Source organism: Acanthochromis polyacanthus, chromosome 3 (genome assembly GCF_021347895.1).
Source record: "Acanthochromis polyacanthus isolate Apoly-LR-REF ecotype Palm Island chromosome 3, KAUST_Apoly_ChrSc, whole genome shotgun sequence".
Taxonomy (NCBI): Eukaryota; Metazoa; Chordata; class Actinopteri; family Pomacentridae; genus Acanthochromis; species Acanthochromis polyacanthus.
This window is the reverse complement of record NC_067115.1, coordinates 39,710,474-39,733,910: the sequence shown is the minus strand read 5'-3', so window position 1 is coordinate 39,733,910 and position 23,437 is coordinate 39,710,474. Positions and strand designations below refer to the sequence as shown.

Below are 23,437 nucleotides of genomic sequence, written 5' to 3'. Positions count from 1 at the left end.
ATCGGGACGGAGTCGGGGCTCCGGAGCCAGGGATCGGCGGTCACCATGGGTCCAGGGGAGGACCAGAGTGTGGCGGGTGGCAGCGGGCAGATCCCTGGCGACCGGAGACAGATGGGGCGGAGAGCCGGTGGGGAGGCGAAGGCCAGTGGTGGTTGAAAACGTCAGCTGCTGACGATCTGGAGGGCCGTGATGGTGACTGAACCAGTTGGCAGCTTTCGTCTCTCGGCTTCGCAGAGACGTGGGGGAAACGCCGGCGGGGAATGATGTGACGATGGCGAGTCAGGTGTAGTTCCAAGCCGACAATGGCTGAGAGGGAAGCCGGGAGGAGCCGATGCAGAGCCGGGGGTACGTCCAAACCGATAATGGCTGCGGAGTCCAGGTGAGTAGCAGAATGGGGAATCCAGGAGGAAAACAGAGCCGAGTAGGTATCCAGGAGGGCAGGCTGAGTGCCAAATTGGTTCTGAAGGTCTTTCGGGTAGACAGCGCAGGAGAGAATCTGGACAGCTGGAGTCTAGGCAAGGAGACAGAGAGATGACGTTAGAAAACGTTCTATTGTCAAGCACTTACTGAATGGCGAGAGAGAAACTGACTGTTCTGTCAAGTTTAACAATCTGGCAGAGTGTGGAAGGTTCAGCCGGTCTTTATTGCGGTGGGCATAATCATGGTGATGAGTTTCAGCTGTCCGGATCTCGTGAAGCAGCTAATCACCTGAGTGAAGACAGCTGAGACCCCATGCTCCACTCAGGTGCGGTGCTGGGGAGGGAGCAGAGAGAGAGTGAGAAAGAGAGATAGAGAGAGAAGAGAGGGAGAAGAAATGACAGCGGGAGACAGATAGGATGGGGTATTTAGGATGCCAGAAGGAATGGGGCACGGAGAGGGCTCTGACACAAATAAACTCCACCAACATCTGGAGTCCATGGCACACATTATATGTGGAACTATAGCTGGATATAAAGGGCATTAAAAGCGGCACTGATAAGAAAATAACACCAGGAGACGGGGGGGGGGGGGGGGGGGGGGGGGGGACACACCAGGAGACAGGGGGACACCAGGAGACAGGGGGAGTGACGCTGAGAGATGGGTTCGGGGAATAACTGGGTCCAGGAGGGAAACCGGAGAAACACAGCAGGCAGGAGTCTGAGCAGCGGGTCCTGGCGAGACAGGGAAAAACAGGGTTAGACTTTGTCTTAAAAGATGACAAGGTAAAAAGGCAAGAAGGTGACTGACAGGTAAGTCGAGTCTAACGATCTGACAGGGTGTTGCAGGATGAGCCGGTGTTTTATTGTCGGTGTGTAATCAAGAGAATGCTTGTCAGCTGTTCAGACTCTGGCAGAGGTGTCTGATTGAATGACTGGTTTCAGCTACTTCTCATCAGCTCTGCTGTCAGGAGAGGGAGAAAGGCATGAAGAGAGTTAGAGCATGTCAGATTGCAGTGTATGAGGGAAGGGTCCTGACAAGCATATATCCAAATAGCTCCAGGCTGACAGGCTTATTTAGCACCAAGTGTGAATGAAATATAAGGCCTTGCTCATTAATACAATTTGTAGTTGTTGCAGCCACTTAAACATTGTGAACTCCAGAACCATGAACACCTCAGATTAAGTGCCAACCTATGTGCATAGATGATATAGACATCTTCAATATAAACAAAATAGGTGGACGGATCAGAAAGACAGTAATCAAATGTTAAGTGTCCAAGTAAACCCCAGATTCAGATTACCACGATATATCATCTCTCTTCACAATCCTTTAACCCCCCCGATACACAACATGGTCCAAAAGAAACCCACACTGAATGGTGAATGGGCATAGCAGTAGTCTTCAAAAAATTTCTTCAAAAAGCGGTCTTCAAAAATTTGGACAGGGGCCCGCGGTACTGGAGTGTACCTCATTTCTTGCTTGCTTCCCGTATTATCAGGTCCTTGATCTGGTGTCGATGAAGATGGATGATTACTGACTACGGCCGCAACCCAGGTTGTGGTTTAGCAATGATTACCCTGTATGCACGGTCCAGTTCATGAAAGACGGAAGTGTCTCATCATCAAGAAATTCCACTAGGAGGTCAGAGAAAAAGCTTGTGGGCTTAGGTCCATCAATGGATTCCATTCCGGGAGGCCAATGATTCAAATGTTATTTCTGTGGCTCCGGCTTTCTAAGTCCGCAGCCTTTGCCGTTTGCCTTGCGTTGCTATCTGTCAGGGCTGCACACCTCTCCTCCAGTGCCCAAATGCACTGGGTATTCAGTTCAGCTACATCTTCCAGAGAATCAAGACGTTGTCCGTGTTCTGTTGCCGTGGTTTGTATTATGTCTAATCTAGATTCCACAACCAGGAACGTGTTCTTTATGTCAGTCGAGATGGTAGCTCTGTGGTCCTCTAACAGGCTAGCTAAGCTAGTCAGACAGCTACTGCATGAGGCGAAGGCTTCTCCTTAGGCTTTTCATTGCAGTTTCAAAGATTTTGACATCTTGCATTTAGAGAATATTGATATTTATTCCTCAATTTTGCATGTGGGGGTGGCAAAAAAAACGTAGTTTTTAAGAGTAAATTAAGTTGGCGTTAGGAGAGACTGAGACTATGCTGTACTCACATGCTCACCAAACCGGAAGTCGTCTAGATTGTTTTATGGTTAGAGTTTATTCCTTAGTTCTCGTTAAATTCTTAGTTTCTTGACTGGAGTTTGGTTGAGCCCAGTTATTCTTGGTTCGTCTTGTTCTCTTTGTGTCCTTTTGTTTTGTAATTAAACTCCTCACTTCCTGATCTGTCTTTGCCTGCTCCTGTGTGACTGCACGTTGAGTTCAGAATCTCCGCAATCATGGCAGTATCATACCAAAGCCACGAAGATTTTCTAAATAACAAAATATGGAAAGCTGTGATAAGCTATTAATCTGCCACACTGAGGTTAGTCCTCGTGTGTTCATACCTACTAGCATCTGTTGGTATCACTTTTAGGATTTATTATTTCTATTAGACATGCTGCTGGGTTAATACTGATTTACACATTGCATTAAGTGCTAATAAAAAAAGCTGTGTTGACCTGTGAAGATAAGGGAGGTCAAGAACATTATCCCACACTATGTGAATTGGGGTAAACCAAAGATGCAAAGAGCTAGGTCACCCAAGGGCAAAATGCAGCTGCTTACACCAGCACGCACCAACATGCATGGCAGACACACATACAAACATGTGAGCACACACCACGTTCTCATGTACTCAGTACTGACTCCATGTCATGAACAGTTCTTGTGAGAATAAAAGCTGCTGTGTTTAAGAACTAATGAAATACTCATGACTGGAGTGGGATGGATTCTTTTACAGTATACTCTACTATCTGATTGAAGGGTCATGTGCTAAGAGTTTATGGACATGCCTGTGCACCAACGAAGAGAAGGGCTGAGTTAAACGCAGTTCCTCTCCATCAGTTTTAGACCAGGAAGATTCTAAAACGAAAAGCTCAACAATAGTAAATAAAACTAAATCAACAGTTACATTCACACTTCTTTAAGACAATATCTGTATAACCTTGATAGGCTTTTTTTTTTTTTTGCATTGTTCCTTTGTTTTGAAATGTGCAGGTGGCATGCACTGAATGACTGTCATACAGTGGATGATGGGAGGGTGAGGTTAGGATATTCGGGTCCAGCCCTAGTTGTATTGTTATTTTTATCTACTGAGCTTGTGCAATTAGGACAGTATATCTTGTCACTGGAAGTAGTTTGCACTGTTCAAACATACAAACGTTACCTTACTACAGGTATTTGTTTCTAAAGCTTTATGTTGTAAAAAACTGAGATTTGTAAATTTGTGTTTCTTGTGCCTTAACTTGTCATTTTGTAAAGATGCTATTTATTTTTGCTGTTTTTTATTTTATTTTATTGTTTGGAAATACCAGAATTTGCACATTAGTTTACATTTTTGTCTGTCTGATCACATAATTTCCAAAAAATAAAAAATAAATCGGACATTACAATCAAACAGACAGACTGGCGACCTGTCCAGGGTGTCCCCTGCCTTCGCCCGAGTCAGCTGAGATAGGCTCCAGCACCCCCCGCGACCCCAGTGAGGATGAAGTGGTGTATGGAGAATGGATGGATTACAATCAAACAGTTACTCAGTACTTTCAGTAATTGAGTAGGCTTTTTACCAAATACTTTTTTAGTCTTACTTGAGTAATTTTTTGGATGACTACTTTTTACTTCTACTTGAGTGATATTATTTTGAAGTAACGCTACTCTTACTTAAGTACAATTTTTGGCTACTCTACCCACCTCTGTAAGTCACACACAATAGCGTATTTCTCAAAAAATTTTTTTGCACACAAGTATGAATTGTTGAGACTTTTGTGTCATAGAAATGGTGATGCCATGATGCCATTATGTTTTCAAAAAGTAAAATTGCCTGATACGGAGTGGTCTTTAAAAGAGCTTGAGACATGTTTGATCTATTAGATGGCTTTGAAAATTGCTTACAAGAAAAAAAAAAAGAAAGAAAATTGCTTACAAGGTGAAACTGAGCTGGAACCAGGTGATTAGATCAGTAACAATACCACTATTCAGCAACCAGCATCTCCCGATTTTAAGTGTATGTGTTTAAAGAAAAAAAACTTGCAAACAAAGTAATTTACAAAGAGGAGAGTTTTGCATTTTTGACAGGTGCCTCAAAAATTGCTTCGGGTTATATATAGCTTATAAGAACACTAAAATGCAGACACAGCACAGTGAAATGGCAGGTTACACACAAATACACACACACACACACACACACACACACACACACACACACACACACACACACACACACACACACACACACACACACACACAACCCGGATAGAATGACAATACATGAGTAGGGCAGACAATCAACAATCTTACAAACAGGTGACCGATTTTGAATATGAAATAAGCTGTTAAAAAGAAATTTCATTTCCTCAGAATTTTGAACATATTACAACCGAAGGACAGGCATTTAGCCAAGGAAATGTCAAGGGGCATTCTGAAAATTGAGATAATCTCACAGCTGTAAATCAGAGCTTGGCTTTTGTGAATCAGAAACCATTCAAAACCAAAAGACATTCTGGGCATGCCATCAACCATCAGTGTGCAGTGTTGAGTCCTCTCATTGTGAAATGATTGAATCTGGTTTTCATGTCTGTGCTGAAGAGGGCATCAACTGTTGGTAACTTAAATTCAGTCATCATCAGTTTAATATAGTATTAACTGAACACCAAACATTAAAGAATATCAAATGAAGCAGTCAATTTTATGAAAATATTTAAAGCACTTTTTACCCACACTGACATAGACTGATTGTCTCAGCCTAGATAAAATAAGCAGGGCTGTCCTGCCACCTACTGGTTATGTTTGTACCTGCCTGCTGTCCATCCTCATTCAAAGTACAGTGTGTGCTTTGCTAATGCAGTGATAGTTTACATTTATGTATTTCACTGATGCTTCAATAATGGTAGCTTTATTCATATCAAGAATGCATTACAGATATTTCACTTAAAATGAGTGCATTTACCTGACCATACAAGAGAGAATATAATAATTGTTGTCTTTGTTTTCAGGCCATGGGACAATGCATCCTAATACATGTGCACCCATTTTTAGATTGCCATATTCTAGGTTTCAAACCTGTAACACAAACTAATACATCAGAAGAACACTGAGTAAGTTGAAATTTGAATATGTGTTATGGTAAAGTCAGAGTGCAGCAAATACATTGCTAGGTTAAAGAAAAGAAAGCCACCACCTGATGTAACTAAGCAAATAGGTAAGAGCCTTCCAATGGATAATTACTGTAGTGATGAATGTTTCAGATGGCAATAACTTATTTAACCCTAGCTGACGCAGTGAGGAGCTTCTCATTTCTTAAACAATCATGTTGGAAGACATATCCTGTGGTCATGGAAAGGCTGTTAACCTGTCTCAGTAGGGTCAAATTATTGACCTGCATCAAGCAAAGAAAACATCTAAGGAGATTTCTGAAAATGCTAAAATCAGCTTAAAAACCGTCCAACACATTATTAAAACCTGGAAAGAAAATGGTGAACCATCGTCTTTGAGGAACAAATGTGGTCCATCATGTGGTGTGATGAGTCCAGATTTACCCTGTTCCAAAGTGATGGGTACATGACGGTAAGAGGAGAGGCAGATAAAGTGGTGCCCTCATCATGGCTAGTGCCTACAAGCCTGTGGGGGTTAGGGTTATGATCTGGGGTTGGTCAGGTTTGTACTGAATGACCAGGGCCCAGTATTTCAAAAAAATTAAATCCAGATTAAATTGATCTAGATTTCCAAATCCCACTTTCCTGATCCATGGATCAGGATCTTCTATCCCGGTATTTCAAAACTTTGCTGGATTGGATCAGAATAATCCTGATCCTCTTGGATTGAGATTTTCAAATCCATCCCGCCCCTAGGATCAACCCGCCCTCAGAGTCACAGACAGGAGACAGAATGTGTGTTTTGTAGATCTTAAGGCTACAGAGATCTTTGATAAATTAATATACCAAAAGTAAAAGTATTATATAGTCATTCAAAATATTTTCTGTTGCATGGAGTCAATGTTTACTTCAATTCTCTGTTTAAACAATTGCCTTGTCACTGACCTTTCATATTTAGAGATGCATTTCATAAAAGGACATCACAGACTAGTGCAATAAAATAAAAACATAAGACAAATGTGAGATATCCAGTACCTTTACTGAACATAAACAAAGGGAAAACAAAAGTATTCCTAGAACTTTTAGGAAAAATACAAATCAACCAAAGCACTCTGACCGCTCTTCCTGCTGGTTCATCAGGCAGATGTGGTAAAGGTGGTGGAAGATCTACATCACCGGAAGAGGCATCATGATGAGGATCATGTCTACCAAAAACTCCTCAAGATGGAAACTGAGCGAGCACACCAGCAAATTCTACTTGCTAAGGAACAAATAAAACTTACCTTGCTCCAGCAAGGACACATCAAGTTAAAAATGCAATTACTGGAAAAGCAAATGGAAAAGTAGTGTGAAAACTTTAAGTTTAGGTGTTACAATTTTGGGTTGAGGAAATTTTTATTGTTGTTTGAATTATTACTTTTCTGACAATTGTGAAACTTGGATTTTTTCTGTTCAATAAAAAAACTGTACATGAAGAGGTTTAATTTATTAAAAATATATTTTTATACTAATGATTGCGAGAAATGCAAGTAAAAGCTATCTATCGATGAGTATATGTGGAACTAATGGATGGGATCACACTCTGATCCTACCCTGAGGTGGGATTAATTTAATGCTGTTTTTCAGGATAAAACTGATCCAGATTTGGGACTGAAGTTTTGAAATACCCAACACAAGCTCAAATCTGGATTAAAGGCAGGATTGGATTTCCAAATCTGGATTTAAATTATCAAGATTAAATGCTGTTTGAAATACCCAATTTTGGATCAGATCTGGGTTTAATCCAATGTTTGAAATACTGGGCCCAGGTCTTTCCATCAATGGAGTTTTGTTTTCCTGATGGCATGGGCATGTTACAAGATGACGATGCCAGAATTCATGGGGCTCACATTGTGAATGAGTGGTTCAGGGAGCATGAGACATCATTTTCACGCATGGATTGGCTTCCACAGAATCCAGACTTCAGCCCATTGAGAATGTTTGGGATGTGCTTGATCAGATTTTGTGCAAGGATCCGACTCTCATCATCAATAAGATCTTGGTGAAAAATTAATGCATCTCTGGGCAGAAATAAATGCTGTGACATTGCAGAAGCTAATCGAAACGATGCCACAGTGAATGAGTGCCATACTCAAAGCTAAAGGCAGTCCAACAAAATATCTGAATGTGTGATCGTTGTTTTTTTTCAAGAAATGGAAAGAAGGAATGTCAAATACAAAATGTTTACAGGGATTTTAATATTTCTTTCAGTCTAACAAAACTTCCAAGTGTTTCAAACTTTGCCTTAAATTTGCACAATTTTTTAACATTAAAAGTCAAGCTTTTAAACACTGGGTTTCAACATTTCAAATTTTTCCAGTTATGAAATATGGCATGATATTTATCTCATAACCAACAGTGCTGTGAAAAGTTGAATAAATCTAATGTGACCAAATTAAAATATTCTGCAGAAAAAAGTGGGACAAAATTCCTCCATGGTGAGTCACAGGAGTGATACAAGTTTTCAGTTATTTCTTCATAAATCACCATTGAAAAAATGCATTTTGTGTTTTGTGAGATATCATTGTATAATATTAAATAAATAGAGAAATATGAAAAAATTGAAGACATCAGGAAAAATGAAAAAAAGAAGCTTTTTACAGCACTGTACAATATTAAAGTAGTCTCAGTATAGAGAATCAATAGAATAGAATCAGTAGGATCAAGAATGCAGCTGCGCTGACTCAGACTATTCAACATATACACTTCCAGTCCAATATTTGGACACAGCTTCTTATTTAGTGTTTTTTTCTTTATATTCATGACTGTTTACATTGTAGATCTCACTGAAGACATCAAAACTAAGAAAGAACACATATGAAATTATGTAGTAAACAAAAAGTGTCAAAACTTGTATTATATTTTATATTCTTCAAAATAGTCACCCTGTGCTTTGATTACTGCTTTGCACACTCTTGACATTTTCTCAATGAGCTTTATGACCTGATATGGTTTTCCAGTAGTCACTCTCAGACTGCAGGCTTACTTGTTGTTCCTAGAATTTCTTTTTTTTTAAAATACTTTATTTATTTTCAAATATAAAGAACAAACCCGAACAGATACAGTGTCTTGTGAAAGTATTCGGCCCCCTTGAACTTTTCAACCTTTCACCACATTTCAGGCTTCAAACATAAAGATGTAAATTTTTAATTTTTTGTCAAGAATCAACAACAAGTGGGACACAATCATGAAGTGGAACGAAATTTATTGGATATTTTAAACTTTTTTAACAAATAAAAACCTGAAAAGTGGGGCGTGCAATATTATTCGGTCCCCTTGCATTAATACTTTGTAGCGCCACCTTTTGCTGCAATTACAGCTGCAAGTCGCTTGGGGTATGTCTCTATCAGTTTTGCACATCGAGAGACGGAAATTCTTGCCCATTCTTCCTTGCAAAACAGCTCAAGCTCAGTGAGGTTGGATGGAGAGCGTTTGTGAACAGCAGTCTTCAGCTCTGCCCACAGATTCTCCATTGGATTCAGGTCTGGACTTTGACTTGGCCATTCTAACACCTGGATACGTTAATTTGTGAACCATTCCATTGTAGATTTGGCTTTATGTTTTGGATCATTGTCCTGTTGGAAGATAAATCTCCATCCCAGTCTCAGGTCTTTTGCAGACTCCAACAGGTTTTCTTCCAGAATGGTCCTGTATTTGGCTCCATTCATCTTCCCATCAATTTTAACCATCTTCCCTGTCCCTGCTGAAGAAAAGCAGGCCCAAACCATGAGGCTGCCACCACCATGTTTGACAGTGGGGATGGTGTGTTCAGGTTGATGAGCTGTGTTGCTTTTACGCCAAACATATCGTTTTGCATTGTGGCCAAAAAGTTGGATTTTGGTTTCATCTGACCAGAGCACCTTCTTCCACATGTTTGGTGTGTCTCCCAGAGACTTTTTATGGATATCTTTGAGAAATGGCTTTCTTCTTGCCACTCTTCCATAAAGGCCAGATTTGTGCAGTGTACGACTGATTGTTGTCCTATGGACAGACTCTCCCACCTCAGCTGTAGATCTCTGCAGTTCATCCAGAGTGATCATGGGCCTCTTGGCTGCATCTCTGATCAGTCTTCTCCTTGTTCGAGGTGAAAGTTTAGAGCAGGGGTGTCAAACTCAGTTCCTGGAGGGCCACTATCCTGCATGTTTTAGATGTTTCCCTCTTCCAACACACCTGATTCAAATGATCAGCTTATCATCAAGCTCAGCAGAAGCCTGATAACGAGCCTGATCATTTCAATCAGGTGTGTTGGAAGAGGGAAACATCTAAGACATGCAGTAGAGTGGCCCTCCAGGAACGGATCTTGACACCCCTGGTTTAGAGGGACGGCCGGGTCTTGGTAGATTTGCAGTGGTCTGATACTCCTTCCCAAGGGCGTCAGTTTGTTTTTAAAAGTGGGGGGAATGGAGACCACAGCACTTTGAGAAAATGTCGAAGAACGGCAGCAAAATGCCGCAAGCTGGGCTCGAAATCACAACCACCACACCAAAGGAGGAGGCTCAAGCTGTTGAGCTATCGATACATGTGGGTAGAGGGGTCTGTGGGCCGCTATAGTACTAATTCTCCCGGGCCGAAATTTTGCCCCTGCACGCCTCTGGTCGGCGCTTCCACTTGGCACATACGCAAATTTAGAATCTGCGTGTTTTTTTTGTTTTTTTTTAAACCTCACGAAGGTGTGCTGCGTGTCTGTGCAACTCTCAGCCGAGTGCGGATGGTGCGTTCAGGAGCGTCGGAATTTTCTATACTACTGAAAATAACTGGGTTTACAACGGCTTACACGTGAAGAATTTGAATGTGTTGGAGACAAAATGACCCCTGACAAAAAGTGGGGGGGACACGTCCCCACCGTCCCCCCTAAACTGACGCCTATGCTCCTTCCATTTCAATATGATTGCTTGCACAGTGCTCCTTGAGATGTTTAAAGCTTGGGAAATCTTTTTGTATCCAAATCCGGCTTTAAACTTCTCCACAACAGTATCTCGGACCTGCCTGGTGTGTTCCTTGGTCTTCATGATGCTCTCTGCACTTTAAACAGAACCCTGAGACTATCACAGAGCAGGTGCATTTATACAGAGACTTGATTAGACACAGGTGGATTCTATTTATCATCATCAGTTATTTAGGACAACATTGGATCATTCAGAGATCCTCACTGAACTTCTGGAGTGAGTTTGCTGCACTGAAAGTAAAGGGGCCGAATAATATTGCACACCCCACTTTTCAGTTTTTTATTTGTTAAAAAAGTATAAAATATCCAATAAATTTCATTCCACTTCACGATTGTGTCCCACTTGTTGATTCTTGACAAAAAATTAAAATTTTCTATCTTTACGTTTGAAGCCTGAAATGTGGCGAAAGGTTGAAAAGTTCAAACGGGCTTTCACAAGGCACTGTACCCCTTTCTTCCCACCCCTCTCCCACAAAGCAGGTTAGGAAAAGAAAAAACAGACAAACAAAAAGGTAGAAGGAAAAACAACAATAACAAAAAAACATCAGTACTCAGACACATTTTTGTGGACATCTATAACTGTAATCACATTTTAAAATAACATGGAGATAAATAGAGACAATCAAAATAACTGAGGTGTCATGTGGGTCCTCCACATTGTGTAGTGTGATCAAGAAACGGTTGCCATATCTGATGGAATCTATCTGGTTTCCCAGCAATCTCAAATCGAATCTTCTCTAAATGCAATGTACTCGAAAACTCTGTGAGCCAAGCTTCAAAACTAGGAGACATCTCCTTGTTCCATACTTTGAGAATCATCTTCTTAGCTATGAACATTCCATACTGAATTGACAGAACCTTCCAGTGACTAAAAGCCTCAAGTTGTTTGGACCAGCCCAGAATGCCTGTCTCTGGGTCTGGAGGGAGATCATGTCCATAAACTTCTGAATAAAAATGGAAAACCTCACACCAAAACGTACAGAGTTTTATGCAATGCCAGAACATGTGAGCAAGTGTTCCCTCTGAGTACTTGCATTTTACACATAGCCGTGATGAGGATGGGAAAAATGAATGCAGTTTAACACGTGAGTAATGGAGTCTATGTATCACCTTATATTGAATTAGCTGATGTCTTGAATTGAAGACATTCACGCCATGCATCTTCAGAAATAGCGGTGCCTATTTCACTTTCCCAGCACTCTCTCAGGTGCTGTGTACCTTGAGCCGTTTTGGCTTCAAACACATGTACAAACATCGACACCAGCCTTTTGGACTCAGGTTCCTTTGTTAATAAAGAACAGACTTCATCCGGGGGTTCATATCTTTCAAAGTTTGAAATGCTTATTCGGGCATAGTTCCTAATTTGCAAATATCTGAAGAAGTGAGATGGTTGCAATTCAAATTTCTCTTTGAGTTGATTAAACGAGGAAAAAGTATTATCAATGTACAAGTCTTTTACTGTGACCAAGCCTCTTTCTCTCCAAACAGAAAAAACAGAATCTAACTGAGAAGGGAGAAATGCATGGTTATAACAAATGGGGGCGAAAATAGAAGTGTTTGTTAAGTTAAATGTTTTCTTAATTTGATACCACACTTTTAGCGAGTTTTCTACAAGTCCAATCCCTTTAAAAGGTATAGGGCTTCTCTTTTTTGTATTAAGTAGCACTGGGAGGGACGTACCAGCGATGTCATGATGGTGTAGTATCATTTGAATCTGTAGGGTGAGCTTTTTGCCAATATGTAAACACTCGCACATTTGCTGCCCAGTAATAATGTTGAAATACAGGGAGCACCAGTCCCCCAGATTCTTTTGACTTGGAAAGATGTTTCTTATTTATACGATGTGTTTTATATCCCCAGATAAAGGGCAAAATAACCGAGTCCAGTGTTTTAAAAAACACTTTAGGTAGGAAAATGGGTATGTTCTGGAACATATATAGAAATCTGGGCAAAGTCACCATTTTAATTGCATTAATTCAGCCTACCATTGAGAGAGGAAGTGTCCGCCAGAATGCAATGTTACTTCTAAGTAAATCAATCAGAGTTTTGTAGTTCAGCACATAAAGCTGATCAGACCGCCTTGGGACTGTGGTCCCGAGATATTTAACTTGGGTGTTCACTGTTACTGGTAGACTTCTGAGAAATTCAGGGTCCAGATCTTCTGACAGAGGCATAAATTCACATTTCTGCCAGTTTATAGTGTGTCCTGACAGCTGTCCAAAGTCTTTAATGTGGTCCAGTAATGTTAAAGTGGATTGTTCAGGTTGAGACAAAAACAGGATGACATCATCAGCGTCCAGTGCTATGTGATGGTCTATCTTGCCTAGATGAATAGGGACAATATTTGGGTTATTTCTAATGCTTACTGCAAGGGGCTCAATACACAAAGCAAACAGCAGAGGGCTCAAAGGGCAGCCCTGTCGAACACCACGGTATAAATTAAAAGGATGCGATCTGTCCATGTTAGTGAGGACCGATGCAGTTGGATGCGCATAAAGCATTCCCACCCATGAGCCAAAGTTATCACCCAGGCCAAATTCCCTGATGGTTAACTGCACGTATTTCCAGTCTACTTGATCAAATGCCTTGTGCACATCCAGCGTGAGTACTGCAGATTTGGATTTAGTTTGTTTACTGTAGACAATATTGAGTAATCTGTGCACATTAAAAAAGGAAAATCTTCTGGGAATGAACCCCACCTGGTCTGGGTGTATTACAGTTGCTATGTGTTTATTTAGTCTATTCGCTAAAATTTTTGTAAAGATTTTGAGATCACTGCCGAGAAGAGCGATGGGCCGGTATGACAATGGGTCAGTTTGATCTTTGTCTTTTTTTCAAAATCAGAGAAACATTTGCAGAATATAATGAATCTGGTAATTTCTTATTTTTTATTGAGTGTTTAAACATTCTCAGCAACGTCATCAATAAATGCCTTGTAAAAATCAGTGCCTAGACCATCAGGGCCAGGTGACTTTCCACTCGGAAATTTCTTTATGGCTGCAATAACCTCTTGTAACGTAATCTCAGCGTTGAGTTCCGTTTGTGCAGGGCTGTCCATTTTAGGAAGCGGGAGGGAGCGCAGAAACTGAAGAATACCCTCCTCTGCTGCAGGACTTTGGGGTTTATAAAAAATTTTCATAGTAATTTCTGAAGCACTTATTTATGTCAAGCGGATCTGTAACAAGAGACCCTCTTTCATTTTTAATTTCATGGATAACCCTGCTAGCTTGTGCTTGTGCACCTCGTAACTGTCGTGAGAGTAAAGTGCTACGTTTATCTCCTAACTCAAATTGTTTATGCCTCACTTTCAAAAGCAGAGTGTTAATTTGCTGAGATAAAATACTGTTATATTCATGCTTTAAATTAATAATCTCCTTCAATAACAATGAAGACGGAACCTCACGATATTGTTTTTCAAATTGGGCAAGTTGGAGATCTATTGCTGATAACCGTTGTTTCCTCTGCTTTTTCTGTGCAGCCTCAAAGGACAACACAAAACCTCTGATTACAACCTTAAAAGCTTCCCATAACGTCGCATCAGAGACATCACCTGTATCATTAAAAGTTAAATAGTCCTTTATCGAGGATCTGCATTCCTTCAAAAAAGACTTATCATTTAGAAGACCTGGGTTAAATCGCCAGTTATAATGGGCTTTTCTCCACCCAAAGTCCATTCCTACAGTAACAGGGCTGTAGTCTGAAATCAGAATGTTATGATATTTAGACGACTTGGCAGCTGCTGTTAGTTTAGAATCAATTATAAAGTAGTCAATCCTTGTGTAGGTATTGTGAACTTGTGAAAAGAAAGAATATTCCATCTCTGTAGGATTGTGGGTTCTCCAAATATCAACCAGATTAAGTGACTTCATCAGAATATTCAACATATTTGTGGAGTCTGAGGGACTAGTATGACGAGAAGAAGACCTGTCCAAAGAAGTATTCAAAACGCAATTAAAGTCACCACCAACAATCAAGCTAGTTGTTGCTAGATCGGGTAACAAACGAAAGACCCCCCGGAAGAAGCCTGGGTTATCAAAATTTGGCGCATATACATTAAGAAAGGTAACATGAACAGTCAAAATGGTGCCAGTTACAACTAGAAAAGCACTCAGAGAGTGCAGACCTCCGCCAAGGATACTGACATTCCTACGCAACATTGTATTCACATACATTTATGTAAAATTTATTCTAAGTTTTTTGGGCCATTTTGTGGGCTATATTCAACAGGGAGAGAGGAAAACAGGAAACCCACACAGTAAAGGATCATGAGCTGGAATTGAACCTGCTTCTCTGACGCAGTTCTGAATCACCTTCTTAACCAGTTGAGCTGTCTGGACACCTTGCTCCAATTTGTTGGACGACATACTAACCTATGATGTTTTTGTCATATTTTGGACGACATACTAAAACATACTAAAAAATTTAAAGTGATCCAGAATCCAGGATCCTTTCCGGATTACCACCAAAATTAAATCAGCTCTTCCTCTTACCATAGTCTACAGCCCCTCAAAATTTCATCTGAATCTGCCCAGGCGTTTTTGAGTTATCTTGCTAACAGACAGACAGACACACAAACACCGGGTGTCACATAACCTCCTTGGCGGAGGTAATTATAAAACAGCCATTTGGATCTGACTTAGCTGAAATATGATGAAAGGGAATATTCTTCTTAATCAAAATCGCTACCCCGCGAGCTTTAGTCGCAAAGGTGGACTGAAATATTTGTCCTATCCACCTACACTTAAGTTTCAAGGCCTCTGCATGTTTAATATGTGTCTCTTGTAAAAACAAGATGTCAGCATGCAGATCATGCAAGTGAGCAAATATCTTAGCTCTTTTGGATGGGTTGCTTAGCCCTCTGACATTCCAAGAAGTTAGGTTGATAATGTTGTTCCCATTGTGACTGTTCTTAGGACCACTCATGACACCTCTTCAACATGGGAGTGAAATATGTCCATGCACATGAACCGAGTGTAATGAGTACAGACTGAACCGAAAAGAAAGGGGAAAAAAAAGTCACCTCTTAACCTCCCTGCTTTACCCTCCCTACCAGAAAAGGGGATTTTTAAACCCCCATAACAGTGAAGCTGTAGAAAAAGAAGGCTATACATGCAGAAAAAAAGCATCTAACCTCTATCCTCAGTTCCAGCTCCAACCACCCTAATGTATATGAATTGTTAACACTCATCTTAAGTCATAAAGAAAACACTCCTGTGCCTACACACGTGGACAAAATTGTTGGTACCCCTCAGTTAAAGAAGGAAAAACCCACAATTCTCACTGAAATCACTTGAAACTCACAAAAGTAACAATAAATAAAAATTTATTGAAAATTAAATAATCAAAATCAGCCATCACTTTTGAATTGTTCATTAACATAATTATTTAAAAAAACAAACTAATGAAATAGGGCTGGACAAAAATGATGGTACCCATAACTTAATATTTTGTTGCACAACCTTTTGAGGCAATCACTGCAATTAAACGATTTCTGTATTTGTCAATGAGCGTTCTGCAGCTGTCAACAGGTATTTTGGCCCACTCCTCATGAGCAAACAGCTCCAGTTGTCTCAGGTTTGATGGGTGTCTTCTCCAAATGGCATGTTTCAGCTCCTTCCACATATGTTCAATGGGATTCAGATCTGGGCTCATAGAAGGCCACTTTAGAAAAGTCCAACGCTTTTCTCTCAGCCATTCTTGGGTGTTTTTGGCTGTGTGTTTTGGATCGTTGTCCTGTTGGAAGACCCATGACCTGCGACTGAGACCAAGCTTTCTGACACTAGGCAGCACATTTCTCTCCAGAATGCCTTGATAGTCTTCAGATTTCATCGTACCTTGCACACTTTCAAGACACCCTGTGCCAGATGCAGCAAAGCAGCCCCAAAACATTACTGAGCCTCCTCCATGTTTCACCGTAGGGACAGTGTTCTTTTCTTCGTATGCTTGGTTTTTGAGTCTATGAACATAGAGTTGATGTGCCTTACCAAAAAGCTCCAGTTTGGTCTCATCTGTCCAAAGGACATTCTCCCAGAAGCTTTGTGGCTTGTCAACATGCATTTTTGCAAATTCCAGTCTGGCTTTTTTATGAGTTTTTTTCAGCAGTGGTGTCCTCCTTGGTCGTCTCCCATGAAGTCCACTTTGGCTCAAACAACGACGAATGGTGTGATCTGACACTGATGTACCTTGGCCTTGGAGTTCACCTTTAATTTCTTTGGAGGTTGCTCTGGGCTCTTTGGATACAATTCGAACGATCCGTCTCTTCAATTTGTCATCAATTTTCCTCTTGCGGCCACGTCCAGGGAGGTTGGCTACTGTCCCGTGGGTCTTGAACTTCTGAATAATATGAGCCACTGTTGTCACAGGAACTTCAAGCTGTTTAGAGATGGTCTTATAGCCTTTACCTTTAAGATGTTTGTCTATATTTTTTTTTCGGATGTCCTGGGACAATTCTCTCCTTCGCTTTCTGTTGTCCATGTTCAGTGTGGTACACACCTTTTCACCAAACAGCAGGGTGACTACTTGTCTCCCTTTAAATAGGCAGACTGACTGATTATGAGTTTGGAAACACCTGTGATGTCAATTAAATGACACACCTGAGTTAATCATGTCACTCTGGTCAAATAGTTTTCAATCTTTTATAGAGGTACCATCATTTTTGTCCAGGCCTGTTTCATTAGTTTGTTTTTTTAAATAATTATGTTAATCAACAATTCAAAAGTAATGGCTGTTTTTGATTATTTAATTTTCAATAAATTTTTATTTATTGTTACTTTTGTGAGTTTCAAGTGATTTCAGTGAGAATTGTGGGTTTTTCCTTCTTTAACTGAGGGGTACCAACAGTTTTGTCCACGTGTGTATATTTAAACAACCAAGCGCATCACACGAAACAACAAGCCATGTCTCATTCAAGTTTTCCGTAAAGAAACAAAAAAGTTATTTGTAACATAATGAACCAATGGCAATGACAGCACCTTTAGTTTGGAAAAGGCCACAATGTTAAGGCAACATAACTACAAATAAACTTCAAATAACACTATTAGACGCTAGTATAAGACTGATATTATAACAAGTCAACTTAACAACACCGGACATTTAGACCAAGTGTCACGTAGATTGGAGAGATATACACACCAATAGCAGGTCTACGTAGAATAGGAATGTCATACCACGTTCGTCGTGTTTCTAGGAGCCAAGTCATTCTGTGCTTCCAGCTGCAATAGACTGCATATGCTCATCAATGTAGGCGGTGGCATCTTTTGGCGAGTTAAAGATTTTGGTGTGTCCAGCGTGAGTAAAGATGAGACGCGCAGGGAACAGAAAACCATGACGGATACCAGCTTCCTTGAGTTTCAGTCGCACTGAATCAAACTCCCTGCGGTCCTTCATCACCTCCGCTGTGACATCCGGAAAAATGCTGATGCGTTGCCTATCATAGGTTAGCGGGCCCTTGCTGCGAACCACCCAGAGTATATCCTCTTTCACAGTGGCAATCATGACTCAAGACTGGTTACTTGGTGCTCCGATGTGGTGTGCGCGGTCCACTTTGACTCCCCAGGGGAAACGCTCAGTTCTCAGAAGTTTAGGTAGTAGATCAGCAATGAACGCAGTAAGAGAGCCTTTTTCAATCTTCTCGGGTAGTCCCACAGTTTTAATATTTTGTCTCCTAGAGCAGCCCTCCAAATCACTCACTTTAGCTTTCAAAAGTTTATTTTGTGCACATAGCTCACGGTAACTTTTTTCCAACTCGAGCAGCCGATCGGTAAGCTCCCCGTGTGATTCTTCCAGGCTGCTAATCCGGGAGGTATTGGTGGTGATGGAGTTTTTAACTGCAGCAAGAGTTGACTCCAAGTTGTCAAACCTGGCATTCATACAGTTTTCCATCCATTTAATGGCCTCCAGAATTGGCGACAAGGAGGATCCCTCCTCCGGTGAGTCCGCTGGGGCTTGTCCGAGGTTAAGGCCCGGTCACACCGCCCGAACTTTGCTAGAGCGTTCCTTGAACGGGGGGGGGGGGACGAATTTCGACAACGCTCGTCACCGCGCACAAAATGGGAAAAAAATCGAAAACACCAGCGTTGGCTTAGCAGTGCACCGCTGAAGCCGGCGTTGCTTTAGCGTTGGTTTAGTGGTAGCGAGCGGTAGCGAGCGGTGACGCGAGCGTTGGTATAGCGACATTCTGCGCATGCGGGCGTTGGCTCGGTGGGGGTATAAAGTTGGTTTAGCGGCTTGTGACTACGGAGCTGAATGGATCGTTTTGATACAAGTTCTGATAGATTTTTGATAAAAGTGCTGGAAGGCTCATGGATCCTCATTCCTCAGCTCCACCATCAGCTTGTCATACAGTCCATGTTCAGGCCTTCTCAGTATCCACTGTCTGACCCACACAACTCTGTCTCTCCTTCTTCTCTCTCTTCTCCTGTCAACAGCTTGTTGCAATCTGAGGAGGTTCTGATTCTGCTGCTGGACTAGTGTACCAATCATAGCAAGTCTCTCAGCATCCATGGTGATACAGTTTTACTGTAACTTTGAGTAAATTCGATATAGATGAGGTCTGAACTCAACGGCAGCTCGATTCAAAATGAGCTCCTGGTCCATTTCTCCCCGTATTTATAGCCAAATTCTGGTCCCACTCTGACACCTCTATACCAACGCCAAACCAAAGTTCATCGCCGCCATGGATCGCTGCTTCAACGCCTGACACCGTTCCAGCAACCCCATGTCCACTCGTAAAACACTTACAACCGCTCCACTGAAGTTTGTGCAACGTTTAATCGCCGCTCGGGCAACGCTGGCGAAGCAGCGGTGGTCCAGCGTTCAAGATTTCTGCGTTGGCCTAGCGGACCCAAGCGTCCTCGAACTTGCGTCTAGCGGTGCCAAACTTTGACTGGGCGTTGGTGGAGTGGGGGTGAACTTTGCCGGGGCGGAAAATTGCCCCCTCCTCACCGCTCGCAATATTTTGTGCAGCTCAAAACTTTCAGAGCAGTAGGAGGGCCCCTCCAGAAACATCAGCAGTGGCCGAGCGTATACGGCGTTGCTTTAACGGGGGCCAACATCTGTTAAACGGTGGTGAACGGTTACGAGCGGTGATGAATTTTTTTCACCGCTCCAGGAAAGCTCCAGCAAAGTTCGGGCGGTGTGACCAGGCCTTTAGTCTCGTCAGGTGAGCTAGCATTAGCCAACTCGTTAAGAGAGTTATCTTCGGTTTTATCAGGAGACTCGAGGGCTTTCTGGGTCGGTTTCCTAAGCTTAACCATCCTCTGGAGTCTTGCGAACAAGTTTCACAGCAAAAAAAATGCCAAAAACGAGTGCCAAATATATATATTAGTTTAGGGTGGAGGAGCTGATAAAAAACACAACCTGCTACATCGCCGGCCGTTCCTAGAATTTCTAAAAGTACAATGGGAGGCAGAGCCTTCAGTTATCAGGCGCCTATCCAGTGGAACCAGCTCCTAGCTCTCTATTTTTAAGAGCAGGCTTAAAACCTTTCTTTTTTACAAGGGCTGACTCGGGTGATCCTGAGGGGGTCAGCTGGTGTCTTCATTGGCACATCTGGCTTCCTCTTGGACGCCCCTTAGTTTTACCCCTAGTTATGCTGCTATAGGCCTAGGCTGCTGGGGGATCTCTCCTGATGCACTGAGTCCTTCTCTATCTACCTTTATATTGAATATATATACAGTTATTGCATTACACTAACTATGTTTCTCCCTGTGTTCTTCCTCTGAGTGTCCCTGGTCCCAGAGCTGGATGTTTCAAATCTGTGGTTGCTGTCTCCATCATGTCTACTGGGATGCTGCTGCTGGCCTTCCTCCAGGCCACTGCTTCCAGCTGCTCATTTCCATCAGCCTCCTCTGCATCACCCTCACTTTACTTGATATGCTGTTCTACATATTTTTGAGTTTCCTACCAGCTATATATGTAGTACATTTATTGCCAGAGCTGTACATCATAACAGTAAACTATGAATCAATTTCAATGTTAGCTTCTACTTTGTGTGTATCATCTGTCTTATCATGCATGTATCAAATTGTGTGTTTTACATAAAACACACAATTTGATACATGTTCCCTGTTCCCCTCCCCACCCTTCTCTGCCCCTTTCTACTCCTCTATACCTCTACCTCTCTACCTCTTCTGCCCAGCTAGCAGGCAGATGGTTCCTCTACATAAAGAGCTGGGTTCTGCTCAAGGTTCTTTTCCATGTTAAAAGGGTGTTCTCCTTGCCACTGTCGCCTTTGGGCTTGCTCTGGGGGTCAGGCATATGGGTTCTTTGAAGCATCTTGAGACAATTTGACTGTAATTGGCATTATATAAATAAAATTGAATTGAATTGAATTGAATTGAATTGAACTGAAGTGAATAGTCTTGACTGAGTTCCCAGAGATGCTGAGCACTTGTTGGCCCTTTCACTCTGTGTTTCATCCCAAACCATCTGGATCTGGGTTTAGGTCAAGTGGGTCATTGTCCTGTTGAAAAATAAATGATGGTCCAACTAAATGCAAACCGGATGGGATGCCATGTCACTGCAGGATGCTGTGGTCGCCATCCTAGTTCAGTGTAACTTCAATTTTGAATAAATCCCTAACAATGTCACGAGCAAAGCACAGTTGGGACAGTTTCCTCTGAACAGCTGATGTAGAGATGTGTCTGTTACTAGAACTCTGTGTGGCATTTTTCTGGGCTCTGATCTGAGGTGCTGTTAATTTGCGATTTTTGTGGCTGGTGACTCGGATTAACTCACAGTGGTATGCAAAAGTTTGGGCACCCCTGATAATTTTCAAGATTTTCCTTTATAAATCACTGGTTCGGATCAGCAATTTCAGTTAAATATATCATATAGCAGACGAACACAGTGATATTTGAGCAGTGAAATGAAGTTTATAGGATTTACAGAAAGTGTGCAATAATTATTTAAATAAAAGTAAGCAGGTGCATAAATTTGGTCACCCTTGTTGTTTTATTGATTTGAACACCTTTAGCACTAATTATTGGAACATAAAATTTGTTTGGTAAGCTCATTGACCCCTGACCTACATACACAGGTGAAGCCAATCCTGAGAAAGGGTATTTAAGGTGGGCAATTGGAAGTTGTTCTCCTCTTTGCATCTTCTCTGAAAAGTGGCAACATTGGAGCCTCAAAACAACAAATGACCTGAAAGCATCATGGTTTAGGGAAGGATACAAAAAGCTAGCTCAGAGATTTCAGCTTTCAGTTTCCACTGTGAGGAACATAGTGAGGAAATGGAAGACCACAGGCACAGTTCTAGTTAAGTAAGGCCCAGAGTGGCAGGCCAAGAAAAATCTCAGATAAGCAGAGGTGAAGGATGGTGAGAACAGTCAAACTCAACTCACAGACCAGCTCCAAAGACCTACAACATGATCTTGCTGCAGATGGTGTCACTGTGCATCGTTCAACTACTCAGCGCACTTTGCACAAGGGGATGTTGTATGGGAGAGTAATGCGGAAGAAATAAATAATTAAATATAATTAATTAAATAAAAAATTTCTTGCAAACTTTATGTAAATCCTATAAACTTTATTTCACTTCTCAAATATCACTGTGTTTGTCTGCTATATGATATATTTAACTGAAATTGCTGATCCAAACAACCAGTGATTTATAAAGGAAAATCTTGAAAATTATCAGGGGTGCCCAAACTTTTGCATACCACTGTATCTCAGCAGCAGAGGTGACTCTTGGTCTTTCTTTCTTTCCTGGGGCGATTGTCACGTGAATGAGGTTTGTCGTAGCACTTTATAGTTTTTGTGATTGCACTTGAGGATACATTCAAAGTTTTTGCAATTTTACGGACTCTTAGTACCAGCTGGGCATTATTTAAACCCCACAATCTACCTGAATATTGTTGCTAAGCATGTCTATCCCTTTATGACCACTGTGTACCCGTCTTCTTATGGCTACTTCCAGCAGGATCCAGCAGGATAATGCACCATGTCACCATGCTCAAATAATCTCAGACTGAGTTGCAGAGATTTAGCATGAGCTTTTTTCAACAGTAGCTTTCTCCTTGCCACTATAAAGTTTGGTGATGGACAGGCAAACAGTTTCTTCCATCTCAGCTGCTCAGGTTTGTAACTCCAGAGGAGCCATGGGTGTTACACTTGCCTCCCTCACTAGCTTCTTTCAAACATGATCACTTAGCTTTTGAAGACAACCTGCTCTAGGCAAATTAATTCATGTGCCATATTCCTTCAATTTCTTAATGATAGATTCAGCTGTCCACTCAGGGATATTCAGAGACAGAGAGATTTTCTTGTATCCATCCCACTGACCTGTGTTACAATACTTGAATCGCTTCAAAAGGATGAATATTTCTGCAACTGATAATTTTATATTTTCTAATTTTATTATTTATTTTCTTTCCTTTTGACATGCAAGGCAATTAAACAGGAGCACTTCTATGGACTATGAATAGTTTTTACAGGCACTATAACTCCATATTTATTCAAAAATTTTGCTTTTTAATGTTTATTTCTGTCACAGTGCTGCAGAGATATTTGTAGGATTCAAGTGAAACGAGAGAAACACTTCTCTCCACTTACAGTAGACTGCGCACAGCCTTCGCGCAGACCCGGAAAACATGAGCTGTGGACATGTGGCTGCAGCTGCATCAAGTTTACAGACAGAAACAGCACAGTCACAATGTAACCATTTAGCCTTCAAAATAAAATGAAGCAATAACTTGCTGTTGAATGTAAAGCTTCCTTATTTTATAATTTGGAATCAAATAAAGTAAAATAAAATAAATAAAGTATGCAACAGAGAATCTGC

The 23,437-nt window shown here is 41.4% G+C and overlaps 1 long non-coding RNA gene across 1 annotated transcript in view; it reads left to right on the top strand.

The window, feature by feature from the left end:
- Positions 1-23,437, top strand: part of LOC127533185 (uncharacterized) — a 187,477-nt gene that overhangs the window by 142,715 nt on the left and 21,325 nt on the right. The gene's annotated exons all lie outside the window — the stretch shown is intronic.